The sequence below is a fragment of the Mauremys mutica genome, chromosome 3, assembly GCF_020497125.1.
Source record: "Mauremys mutica isolate MM-2020 ecotype Southern chromosome 3, ASM2049712v1, whole genome shotgun sequence".
NCBI lineage: Eukaryota > Metazoa > Chordata > Testudines > Geoemydidae > Mauremys > Mauremys mutica.
This window is the reverse complement of record NC_059074.1, coordinates 35523424-35535912: the sequence shown is the minus strand read 5'-3', so window position 1 is coordinate 35535912 and position 12489 is coordinate 35523424.

The window sequence follows — 12489 nt, the reverse complement described above, 5'->3', positions numbered from 1 at the left end:
GCAATAAGGTGCTATTCAGCAGCAGAGCAGCAGAATCCAGCCTGGGTGTGTAAAGTGAGCAGGATTGGAACAATGACTGTCTTGCTAAAACGATCCTCAACAGTCATTTAAAGTTAAAATGATTTACTTGTAGGCTTTCTGATCAGTCCATGGATACTTTATGGCCTTATGCCCTGGTTTATGAGCCTTGAAATGAGTTTAAATTAGCTTAGTAGCACTGGGAAAAGTTGGCATTGTCTTCCCTTATTTGGCTGGAGATGTGAGGAATTCTTTCCTGAATGTATTGTTTTTCTTAGAGTGTTTGCTGCTGCTGGTTTTTTTTTTTATGTGATTCAAAAGTGTATAAGGGCAAAGGAAAAAGGGATCACTTTACCAGCTCTTTTGAGTGTCCCAGATGGGTTTCAGTTATTAACATAACATGAAATTCTGTTTGAATCAAAACATCTTTTCTACTCTGGAGTAATTAACACAGTTTACCAATTTCCTTTCATGTTATCTATACTTAAAAGGGCACACTTTCAAAGTGTGTGTGAGGTAGGCACACAAATCCCTTTATATATGAATGGGATTTGTTCATACACTTCCTGCACTCAAGTAAAATAAGTAAAGGGATCAGAAACCACTGAGCACAACTTTTTTCCTTGGACGTCAAAATCCTGTTATTTCCAAAAGGCCTGACAGCCCTACCATTGAATTTATGCTTCATTATAATTAGAGCTGCTTGCATTCTATTAACAAAATGCTTTGTAATTTGTATATACTTGTCTTTAGACAATTATGGTTATTTCCCCCCTCTTTAGTTGTTTCCTAGGTGATTATTAAAGCAAACTGTTGAGCCCTAATAATAATGTACAATGTATTCCAGACATCTAAAGACATGCCAGACTCACCAGGGGAAATCAATCATATTTTAGTATTCATTCTCAAGCAGCCTACTGTTCTGTCACTGAGGGCATGTCTTACTGGAGTGCTCCATTGGAGTCCTACAGGCAGAGAAGCTCCAGCTGACAAGTTCAGAAATACAGCTGACACTCTGCATATGCTAATCAAATCTGTGAATGGAAAAACAAAGCTATTGTGCTTTGTACAAAGACAGTTATGGAGCTCTATGAGACAGCTGACCTTAAGAACCTCTCTATCCAGCCTTGAACCTTAGGCTTTAACGGGAATCATCCTAAATCCATTCCATAAGCTTGTGGTGGTTTTAGAATACTTTTACTTGAGACTGTTTAGTTGCTTTAAGAGGTCATTATTGACTCCATCAGTTTCATGGCAAAATGTCCTAGTTTGAATTTACTATCTTGAAAAAGATCTTTGAAAGAAATAACATTGTGATTTTACAAGTGGGCATTGTCTGTTAATTTGTGCATCTTTTTATAAGAGTTGGGTGAATGGCATTTTTATCACGTTAGTTTTGCAGCTGAGCAAACCTCTGTAGTGTCGAACATGGGAAAAATTGGGGTTTAGATCTGGAATCCATCTAAGTTTCCTGGCTCAGGATTATTTCAGAACCCCAAATCTAAACAGCCTCAAACTTTGGATAAGTTTGTATTTGAACATGAATCCAGATTTCGACTTTGTAGATCAGGTCCATCTCTTCTCTATTTACCACAGCAGCTCTGTTATCTCCTGTACCTCATTATACTATGCATATTCCCTGCACGCAGCACTTGTCAGTTAATGGACACTTTCTCTCCTGATTCCGCACTGCAGTCCTTGGTGGTTGTTATTCTGCCCTTAAATTCTATTAGATATAACGTTTAATGCTACAAAAGTCAATGAAAGTTCATAAGACCCTTCAGTAGATCCTTCAAGAAAGTGTAGGTTAAAGTAATACATACACCTCTGGACTGCTGGAAAATGTTATTAAAGTTTTTCATTTCCTGAATAACGGTTTTAAATTAAGTATCAGAGGGGTAGCCGTGTTAGTCTGGATCTGTAAAAGCAGCAAAGAATCCTGTGGCACCTTATAGACTAACAGACGTTTTGCAGCATGAGCTTTCGTGGGTGAATACCCACTTCTTCGGATGCAAGAAGAAGTGGGTATTCACTTCTTGCATCCGAAGAAGTGGGTATTCACCCACGAAAGCTCATGCTGCAAAACGTCTGTTAGTCTATAAGGTGCCACTGGATTCTTTGCTGGTTTTAAATTAAATAATCCGTATGAAACCAAAGTTGTGAGTCAAATGCTAATAATAGTTTACTTGGGCTATACGTTGAACCAAGAGAATTTGGAAACTGGAAAGCATCCAGTTTCAAACTTCAGTACAAGTGTTCAAAACAAGTGTTTTGTTTAGGACAAAAATCCAACTCACTCTACTTCAAAATCACTTAATAAGAAATTGACTGTATTAGACTCTCTTCAGGTCACTACATACTTTATAGGCTTGATTCACCACTGCTTTTGCAAATGGCTAGCTTCAGTGGATGGGGGAGTCACCATTGACAGAAGGCAGGTGGCATTTGCAACTTGGCCTCATTCCTACGGTTTCAAAAGAGGAGGGTAGCTTTCACTTGCAGCCAAGGAGATGGTGGATGCTACCAGAAATATGGATCATCAAATTCTATGGCAGACCTGGTTGTGCGATTAAAAAGTGACTCAAGTGTGTCTGGGAAATGCAGTGCTGTCAAAATCAAAACACTTTTTGAAATCATGTAATTTTTTACAAAATCTCTATTTTGGAAAAAATGGAGCAAAATTGTGACAATACTGGAACAAAATATTTTATTTTTTTCATCTTGAAATGATATTTTGTTTCAATGTTTTTAATGTTTCATTATATAAAATAGGTCTAAATAGAAATAACTTGTTCACCCCCCATTTTTTTTCTTTTTTTTTTTATAATTTTCTTTTGTAGATAACATCAACATTTTGGATTTTTGCTCCAAATTGAGCTGAAAAAAAAGGTCAAAATCTTGAAATCCTTCACAATATGGAATTTTCATCCTCTGCACAGCACTAGTTTGTTTTTTTCTTTTCATTTTTTACCCATAGTTTGAGGAGCTTAATTGTAAACTTAATTATAAACTGTAAACCCAGTTGATCTTTCAAATTAAATAAATGAAAAGGTTAAAGTATAAACTGTTTAATGCCTTGAATTACTGAGGGGCACAGAGGCCAAATCATTGGCATAAACAGCATTCACTGGCTGATACCAGAAATAGTCCTGTCAGCTAAGAAAAGGCAGTAAAGATACACACATAGCCTGAAGAGATGTTCTTTTAAAGATTGTTGAGAATTTCCTTCCACCTATCTGCTGCATTTTATTTAATTACATGTAAAAAACACCATCAGGGAATAGGCCATTCAGCCGTTCCTTCCACCCGGCTGAGATTGCACAGGCAGAGTAATCCCTCATTTGCAATTGAGGGTTTAAAAGGACCATGAATTGAGAGCTCTGAATCCAGGCTTCTGGATATATTGACAACATTAATCTAAATATTTCCCTTTGCTAAAGATGTACAGAACTCACCACAAATGTAGTAGTTATGAACATTGTGTCTGAGGTTAATGCTTAGCCATGGGTATAGAGAGGAACCTCACACTTTCGCACTTCACTAATTCACACACTTCATAATTTTCCCACATAAAATGGACTCTCTCCAGGCCTCAGCAGCACAATCAGGGGCTGAGGATTTGACCTTCAAAAGCTTCATCACTTTAACAAAAAAAGCTATAGAACATTTATTAATATACTAGGAAATATTTAGTTTTAATCTTTATTATAATATGTGCTGAACAGATGAAGTAACCATGTTGTACCTGAGCATACAGTGAGATGGGCACAATTTAAAAAGATGAATAGAATTGTGCACGATATTGTCCTTGCTTTTTTAAATTATTCTCAATTATTCACTGATTACCTAAATGCAGTAATTTGCATTAGCTCTCCCAGTTATTAGTGGAAATTATTATTTGTACTGTAGTAGTGCTGTCCTGGACTAGCACCCCATTGTGCTAGGGGCTGCACAAGCACTGAACAAAATGATAGTTCCTACCCCAAAGTGTGGTTTTACTGTACTCTGATGGCTTTGGACACATTTCTAAACTATTCCTTGGTTATACTTTATCCTCTTAAAATCCAGTCGTGGTTGAACTGGTAAATCTAAAACTGTACTGACTCTTTGAAGAAGAGGAGCTTGCACTTCGATGCTACAATAGAAGCTTATGCCTTTCTCCTGCCTTAAGTCTGATGGCACGCAATGTGACATGACAAAACATTTCACATAGTTTCAGGAGGGATGGGTAAGAAGGAGATATGCTGTGGTTATGGCTTAAAAATGTCTCTTAGATTCATATTTTCACTTCTCTTATTTTGAAAGCCAGAGAGGTTACCCACAGCTAAAAATGCTTGGTAGACAGGCATCTCTAATGGCATCATTAAGTCCACACAAGAAGTGGGGGAGGGAAATTCCGTGGATTCAGCTTCATACATTTGCTGTATGGGAAAATATGTTCTTCATGCTACAGGTTACTAAGGTTGCCCAACACTTCCTATTGTAAGACTATGTTTTCAGTTGCTTATAACTTTGCCAGACTTTAACCGTTTGGGCTGAGGTGTCTGCCTCAGGTTGAATTTTTAATAAAGAAACAAGTCATAGAATTAGAAGGGACCTCAGGAGGTTATCTAGTCCAACCCCTTGCTCAAAGCAGGGCTATTCTCCAGATTTTTACCCATTCCCCAAATGGCCCCCTCAAGGATTGAACTCACAACCGTGGGTTTAGCAGGCTAATGCTCAAACCACTGAGCTATCCCTCCCCTTAAATTTAATCCCAAACAGTTCAGCTGTTTCTGAGAACTATGGTAGAAAAAAAATACATTGTTTTGTCCTTGTTAAGTTCTAGAGACCACCTCTTTAAACAGTTCTCATGCCCTCATGATTTATAGCAGGGAGTTGAAATGTGACAGGTGGGTTGCCTTTGTGTCAGGGATCTGCTTTTTGCCATCCTCATGAAACTCTACCAGATTTGGCCAAGTTATAAATAAGGCTGGCCAGAAGCAAGAATTTTGTTTCATGAAAAATTTCAATGTTCCAAAAATTGTTTCATTCCATGTTAGAATGAAAATTAGACCATTATAAGTCTGATGAAAAACAAGAGAGGGCATTTGCCCACTAGCTAATACCCCAGTGGCTACGGGAGTCACTTAGCACATGGGAGAGCCATGTTAAAGTTCCTGCTCTGCCTGATTTAGTCTCAGGGCTTGTCTACACTACAGGACTATTTCGAATCTACTTAAGTCGAATTTGTGGATTCGACCTTATGAAGTCGAATTTGTGTATCCATACTAAATACACAAATTCGAACTTCTGAGTCCACATTCACGGGGCCAGCTTCGACTTTGGAAGCGGTGCACTGTGGGAAGCTATCCCACAGTTCCCGCACTCCCCGCTGCCCATTGGAATTGTGGGATTCCCCCCCAATGCATGCTGGGGGAAAAAATGTGTCATCATTGAACCGTCAATCCCGCCCTCCCTGTCTTCCTTGAAAGCGCCGGCGGGAAATCTGTTCGCGCCCTTGTCTGGTCGGTTACAGCGCGGACGCCACAGCACTGCGAGCATGGAGCCCGCTGCGATCATCGCTGCACTTATGGCCGTTGTCAACTCCTCGCACGTTATCGTCCACCTCTTCCACAGTCAGATGCTGAGAAACCGGGCGAGGAGGCTCCGGCAGCACGGTGAGGAGAGTGGCGCAGACCTCTCAGAAAGCAGGGTACGCCGGGCAGTGGAGATCATGGTGGCAATGGGTCAAGTTCATGGTGTGGAACGGCGATTCTGGGCCCGGGAAACAAGCACAGACTGGTGGGACCGCATAGTGCTGCAGGTCTGGGATGACACAGAGTGGCTGCGAAACTTCAGGATGCGTAAGGGCACTTTCCTTGAACTGTGTGACTTGCTGTCCCCTGCCCTGAAGCGCCAGGACACAAGGATGCGAGCAGCCCTGAGTGTGCAGAAGCGAGTGGCCATAGCCCTCTGGAAACTTGCCACGCCAGACAGCTACCGGTCAGTAGCGAACCACTTTGGCGTGGGCAAATCTACCGTGGGGATTGCTGTCATTCAAGTAGCCCACGCAATCGTTGAGCAACTGTTCTCAAAGGTAGTGACTCTCGGAAATGTCCAGGTCATCATAGATGGCTTCGCCGCGATGGGATTCCCAAACTGCGGTGGGGCTATAGATGGGACTCACATCCCTATCCTGGCACCAGCCCACCAGGCCAGCGAGTACATTAACCGAAAGGGCTACTTTTCAATGGTGCTGCAAGCTGTGGTGGACCATAGGGGACGTTTTACCAACATCAACGTCGGGTGGGCGGGCAAGGTTCATGACGCGCGTGTGTTCAGGAACTCTGGTCTGTTTAGACGCCTCCAGGCAGGCACTTTCTTCCCGGACCACAAAATAACGGTTGGGGATGTGCAGATGCCTACAGTGATCCTCGGGGACCCGGCCTACCCGCTAATGCCCTGGCTCATGAAGCCCTATACAGGCGCCTTGGACAGAGACAAGGAACTCTTCAACTACCGGCTGAGCAAGTGCAGAATGGTGGTGGAGTGTGCTTTCGGACGTCTCAAGGGGAGATGGCGGACCTTACTGACTCGCTCGGACATCAGCGAAAAGAATATCCCCGTAGTGATTGCTGCTTGCTGTGTGCTCCACAATCTCTGTGAGAGCAAGGGCGAGACCTTTTTGGCCGCTTGGGAGGTTGAGGCAAATCGCCTGGCTGCTGTTTACGATCAGCCAGACACCCGTGCTGAGAGAATATCCCAGCGGGAAGCGATATGCATCAGGGAGGCTTTGAAAGCGAGTTTCCTCGCAGAGCAGGGTAACCTGTGACTGTCCACTTGATTTTAAGAGAGCCTGATCATAAACCAAGTTTCCCCCAGTTCCGAAGGACGTTTTAAAACTAAGGACATGTTTTAGTAATTAATAATAAATCTTTCGTTGACTTTGCATTTCTCTTTCTTCGTTGAAACATGGAAGCACTCTGTGCTGGTTAAGGTGTGCACTGATGGGTGGGTTTGCAGGAAGGGGCGAGGGGTGCCGTCTTTGGATAGGGGTTAACATGACGGCTGTGGGTTTGGGCGTTGGAAGGGGTGAGGGGTGTGGGGGAAGGGTGAGTATCTGCCCCTGGATGAGGTCTCTTTTTGGGGCTCAGGGCACCGGGGAGGATCGTGACTACGGTCCAAGTGCATGTGAAGGGAAGCCTGCCTTTACATTCTGGGATGTCAGGCACCAGGACCCTGCACAAGCATACACATCAAGGAAAGACCCGGGGCAGCATACACCACACAGACTGTCCCTGGTGCCTAGTGACTGCAGTCTGTGTGTGCCCTGCAGTTGACCCTGCAGCCAAGTCTGTAGCATGGCACTGTGGGCTATGCAGTGAAATTACAACCCCCCCCCCCTACAGAACAACAGAAAGTCTTCTGACACCAGAAACATGACGGAAACAGTCAGTAACACAAAACCGCTTTTAATAATGTAGTACACAGTGGGGGGTTTAAACTTGGAGTTGGGACTGGTTGATGCTTTAAGGAAAGAGCTTGTACAAATTTACAGCGCGACAGTTGTCTCGAACATTATCGGTGTGCTGCGGTGCAGGGACAGTTCTCACGGCCCCTACCGCCCCTCCGTCTTGTCACTTTGGGTGAGGGGGGGACAGGACTTCTTGGCGTTGGAGGGCGGTTGCAGATGCACTGCAGGGGGGCTCTCTCCTCCTGACTGCGGTCTTGCAGAACATCTACAAGGCGCCGGAGCGTGTCCGTTTGCTCCCTCATTAGACCAAGCAGCGTTTGAGTCGCCTGCTGGTCTTCCTGCCGCCACCTATCCTCCCGTTCCATGTGTGTGCGATGCTGCTGACACAGGCTCTCCCTCGACTGTCTCTGCTCTGCCGCCTCCGCTCTGGAGCTGGCCATCAGTTCCTGGAACATGTCGTCCCTTGTCTTTTTCTTTCGGCGTCTAATCTGAGCCAGCCTCTGCGAGGGGGATGGCGGGGCAGTCCGGGAAGGACCCGAAGCTGTGTGATGCGAAAAAGTAGGTGATTTCCTTGAACAAATACATGTTTTCCAACAGTAAACACAGTCTAGTCAGTTTCAGTTAAGAAGACCAAACAGGGAACCAAGTCTCAGGAGATCTCGGAACTAGTCCGAGATTTCGGAATACGCTCTCATTGGCGGCGCGATTGCACTGGATAGTGCACAAGCGAGGAGAGACAGCTGCATCCCTCTTGCACAAAGTCCTGGTAAGCCTTACAGTACAGAGTGCTTATCAGTTACTGCTTAGCTGTGCTCTCCTGCTGGAGGCAATGTGCAAAGCAGAAAAGATGAGCGTTATGCGGCACCTCCCGCCAGTGAACGGGAAAGATCACTGTATGCTTTTCCTCTGTGGCCTGCAACACGTGGCTGTTAAGCGAGGGTCATTCTTATGCAAAGTAAAACTCTGTTAAGCGAGGGTCATTCTTATGCAAAGTAAAAGTCTACCATGCACAATAGTAACAGTACACTAATTCCACTAATTAGATGCAGCACTTCCACAACGACATCACCCTGAGGCGTGTCAGGCGCACACAGAGAGAGCGGATGCTAACAGAAGCCCTGCACAGACCAGGACCATACGCTGCCATGCTCGTCGAGGCGATGGTCCCCCTGTACCTGAGGATGGCCTGGCGCGGAAGAGTGTGCTTCAACGGAGCACCCAATAAAGCACCTCTCCCAAGAAACCTCTTGCTGAGGCTTTTCCAGCTGCTCTCTGAGAGCTTTTTTGAACTATCCCCAGAGGACTATTGCTCCATTGCTGTTTGTGTAGACCTGCTGTTTGTCTAGTTTTATATTTAAAAATTGTTATATAGTATTTCTATTTTTTATATATATCCCTGTTTCTTAAAAAAATAAATGTATCCCTGTTTGTAGCACTTACCGCCTGATCCTTCCCCTGATTCCGAGTCCGGGTTAACGGGCGGGGACGGTTGGTAGGGGATCTCTGTGAGGGTGATGAAGAGATCCTGGCTGTCAGGGAAAGCGGGAGTGGGTTCGATGTCGCCTGCGCCGTCCTCAACAGACCCTTCCTCATCTTCCCCATCGGCGAACAGGGAGGGGGAACTGTCCCGGTACACTATTCCGTCCTCGGAGTCCACCGTCACTGGTGGGGCACTGGTGGCAGACCCACCTAGAATGGCATGCAGTGCCTCGTAGAAGCGGCATGTCTGGGGCTGGGCTCCGGAGCGTCCGTTTGCCGCTCTGACTTTTTGATACCCTTGTCTTAGGTCCTTCACTTTCACGCGGCACTGCATCGCATCCCGGCTGTATCCTTTGTCTTTCATGGCTTTAGAGACCTTCTCGAAGGTCTTCGCGTTCCGCTTGTTGGAGCGCAGCTCCGAGAGCACAGACTCCTCGCCCCACACAGCGATCAGATCCTGGACTTCCCGGTCAGTCCATGCTGGGGACCTCTTTCTATTCTGGGATTGCCCGGACTCCTCTGCTGGAGAGCTCTGCATCGTTGCAGGTGCTGCGGAGCTCGCCCCGATGTGCAACCAGAACGTCAGATTCAAACCGCCCAGACAGGAAAATGAATTCAAATTTTCGCGGGTCATTTCCTGTGTGGCTGGCCAGAGAATCCAAGCTCGGAATGCTGTCCAGAGCGTCAACAGAGTGGTGAACTGTGGGATAGCTCCCGGAGCTGCTAAGTTCGATTAGCATCCACACCAAGCCTAATTCGAGCTAGCAAGTGCGAATTTAGCGTTACTCCACCTGCCGGGGTGGAGTACCAAATTCGAACTAAAGAGCCCTCTAGTTCGAATTAAATGGCTTCCTGGTGTGGACGGTTGAGCGGTTAGTTCGAATTAACGCTGATAAATTCGAATTAAAGTCCTAGTGTAGACCAGGGCTCAATTTCTCCCGTGGACCTGTTCCACTTTTATAAATAATTTAATATTCATTGGGCAAAAGACAGAGACTGATTCTATAGGATGTGGCGATTCTAGGGTGGATTTCCTGGTTTCTGGTTCTGTCCAAATATTCCATCCTGGACTTGAAAAACTTTCCTGGTGAAAGTTTTGTCAGAGGATAAATTTCTGTGCTGGTTTCAGTTATGTTGAATCAGCATTTTCAGAAGAAAATTCTTTAATCAAAAAATTCCTGACCAGGTATTATTATATGCCTTTGAAAAACTGCAGTTTGCACGTGCTCAGTAGAGACTTTTTTGATTTTAGCAGCTAAAATCTCTGAGGATTCCATCCTCGTGCAGCGTGTTTGAGTCTCTCTCAGCTCTCAGTGTACATGTGCCATTCCCACAGAGAAACAGAGCATGCTCCCTCCACTCTGGCATTCCTGGCATTTCTTAACTTTTCAGTGCTTGACTTTACCACCTTAATCATTTTTTAACATAGCTTTTATGTGTGTAATATGTATCTATATTGACATACACACTCAGGAACAGGTATTAATTACTTGCTGTAACCTCCTTCTCTGGAGCTTTTCTTAGGCAGCCATACCCACATTTGCAGAAATGCTCAGCGTGTCTGGAGGCTGTAAGACAATGCACTAATGCTAAATAAAGAGACAGTGCTGGGCCACAGCTGACACAGCATGTCCTAACACTTACTTCCAGGAAGGGTGTAGCTGCATTCCTAGATTATACTCCAGGGCAAGGAATAGCTGCCGCCCCTGCACAGTAGAGACTCCGGGATATGATTGACATTTTTTTGCTGTCTTGTGTCATTAAAAATGTAGAAGAATCCAGGAACAATCTTCTCTAGGAGCCTAGTCTAGCCCTCTAACTAGCTAGTATTTCATTCAGATTGTTTGAGGTTCAATCATGCCTTAGAGGCACTAGCCTGAGGCGGGGGAGGTAAAAAGTTGTCTGCCCTGGGGGGAGCTACTGGAAGGGAGCAGGAGCATACACCTTCTGCTACACCCCTTCAGAGGATGCAGCAGACTCCAGTCCCACCTGAAAGACATTGCTGGCTGGTGCATGTGGGGGGCGAAGAGGGGAGAGAACAGGTTTCTGCTTTTCCATACCCCAGGGAGTGCTGTGAGAGAGTAGCCTCTGTGCTCCGGGGAGTACGGCAACACAGTTATTTCAGGCTGCTGTGCAAGGGCATTGGGGTAGGAGAATGAAGATGGAACGCCTCTTAAATCAAGGTTTATTATGTCCTCATGGCATCCACCAAGGCACAAAATGGACCTCGCTCCTAATTCAATTGACGTTCAGCTTTCCTATAGTTTTCCTATTGCTGTTAAAAAGTAAATGATGATTACACTAGAACACTTCCGTCGGGTTTGATTTCCCCCAACATCCCCATTAACTTATCTTTGGTGGTAAAAACTCTTGGGATTCAATGCAGACGGTTTCCTTTAGCAAGTGTAAACCTGGAAGGTCATGAGACTTTCGTAGCATTGCAGACTGCCATTTTTCAAATGCCCCAACAAATACTTGTATGCACACAGTTGCAACCACGCACCATGAGCAGCTGGACAGGAAAAGGAGCCAAGCAAACTCTCTTCTGAAGCAGCAGTAAATACTGGTCCTTGTATCAGCTTCCCAGGATGGGGGCAGGGGCTTCATAACACCATCAACAGCACCCTTTACATTGACGAGTGAGAGTGTCATCTAGCCTTCATAAGCCATAAGAAAGCAAATATCCAGCATTTTTAATGAGTATATTCACTTCTCTTTACATTGTTGTCAAAGGAGCCAGAAGGATGGCAAATGTAATTTTGACACATACTCTTTAGAACAATATCAGAGGGGTAGCCATGTTAGTCTGGATCTGTAAAAGCAGCAAAGAGTCCTGTGGCACGTTATAGACTAGCTGACGTCTGTTAGTGTATAAGGAGCCACAGGACTCTTTGCTGCTTTTAGAACAATAAACTCTCTATTTATTGGATTGGGGACTAGAATAGCAATTTGCATGATTCTTATTCTTCAGTAAGCAAAAACCTCCTGAGAAATGCTGAGCATTCTCTATTCCCTTGAATTCAGCATCTCTCAGCAGGCACTCAGCTCCATGCAGTATCAGCCCATATTTATTATATTTTTCTTAATGGGATTTGTTAACTTCACCCCCCGAGTTCAACTCTAGTTCACAGCAGTGCTCTGCTAACTAATTAAATTACTCACCTAAGAGTTTGCACGATCAGGCCCACATTCTGCTCTTATTATGTTATATAAATGGGTTAGAGGCCCTGGTTCAGCAAAGCATTTAAGCCCATGATGAAGTCCCATTGACTTGCTTTAAAAGGAAGTATTTTTCATGCTTATACGATATTTACTCTGATATTAACATATAGTTTTCTGAGGAAAGTGGGTTAGTTTCCAATGTTATTATTGATATTTGAGTGCTGACAGTGTACTTCAATAGAACTTAAGAACATGCTTAACTTTAAGCACCTCTTAACAGATTTGTTGATTTGGGGCCAAAAAAATGAATTGTGGCTTTTTTTTTCTTTTCTTTTTTTTTTTGACAGTATCTATGGGTAGTATCAAGGAAAGAT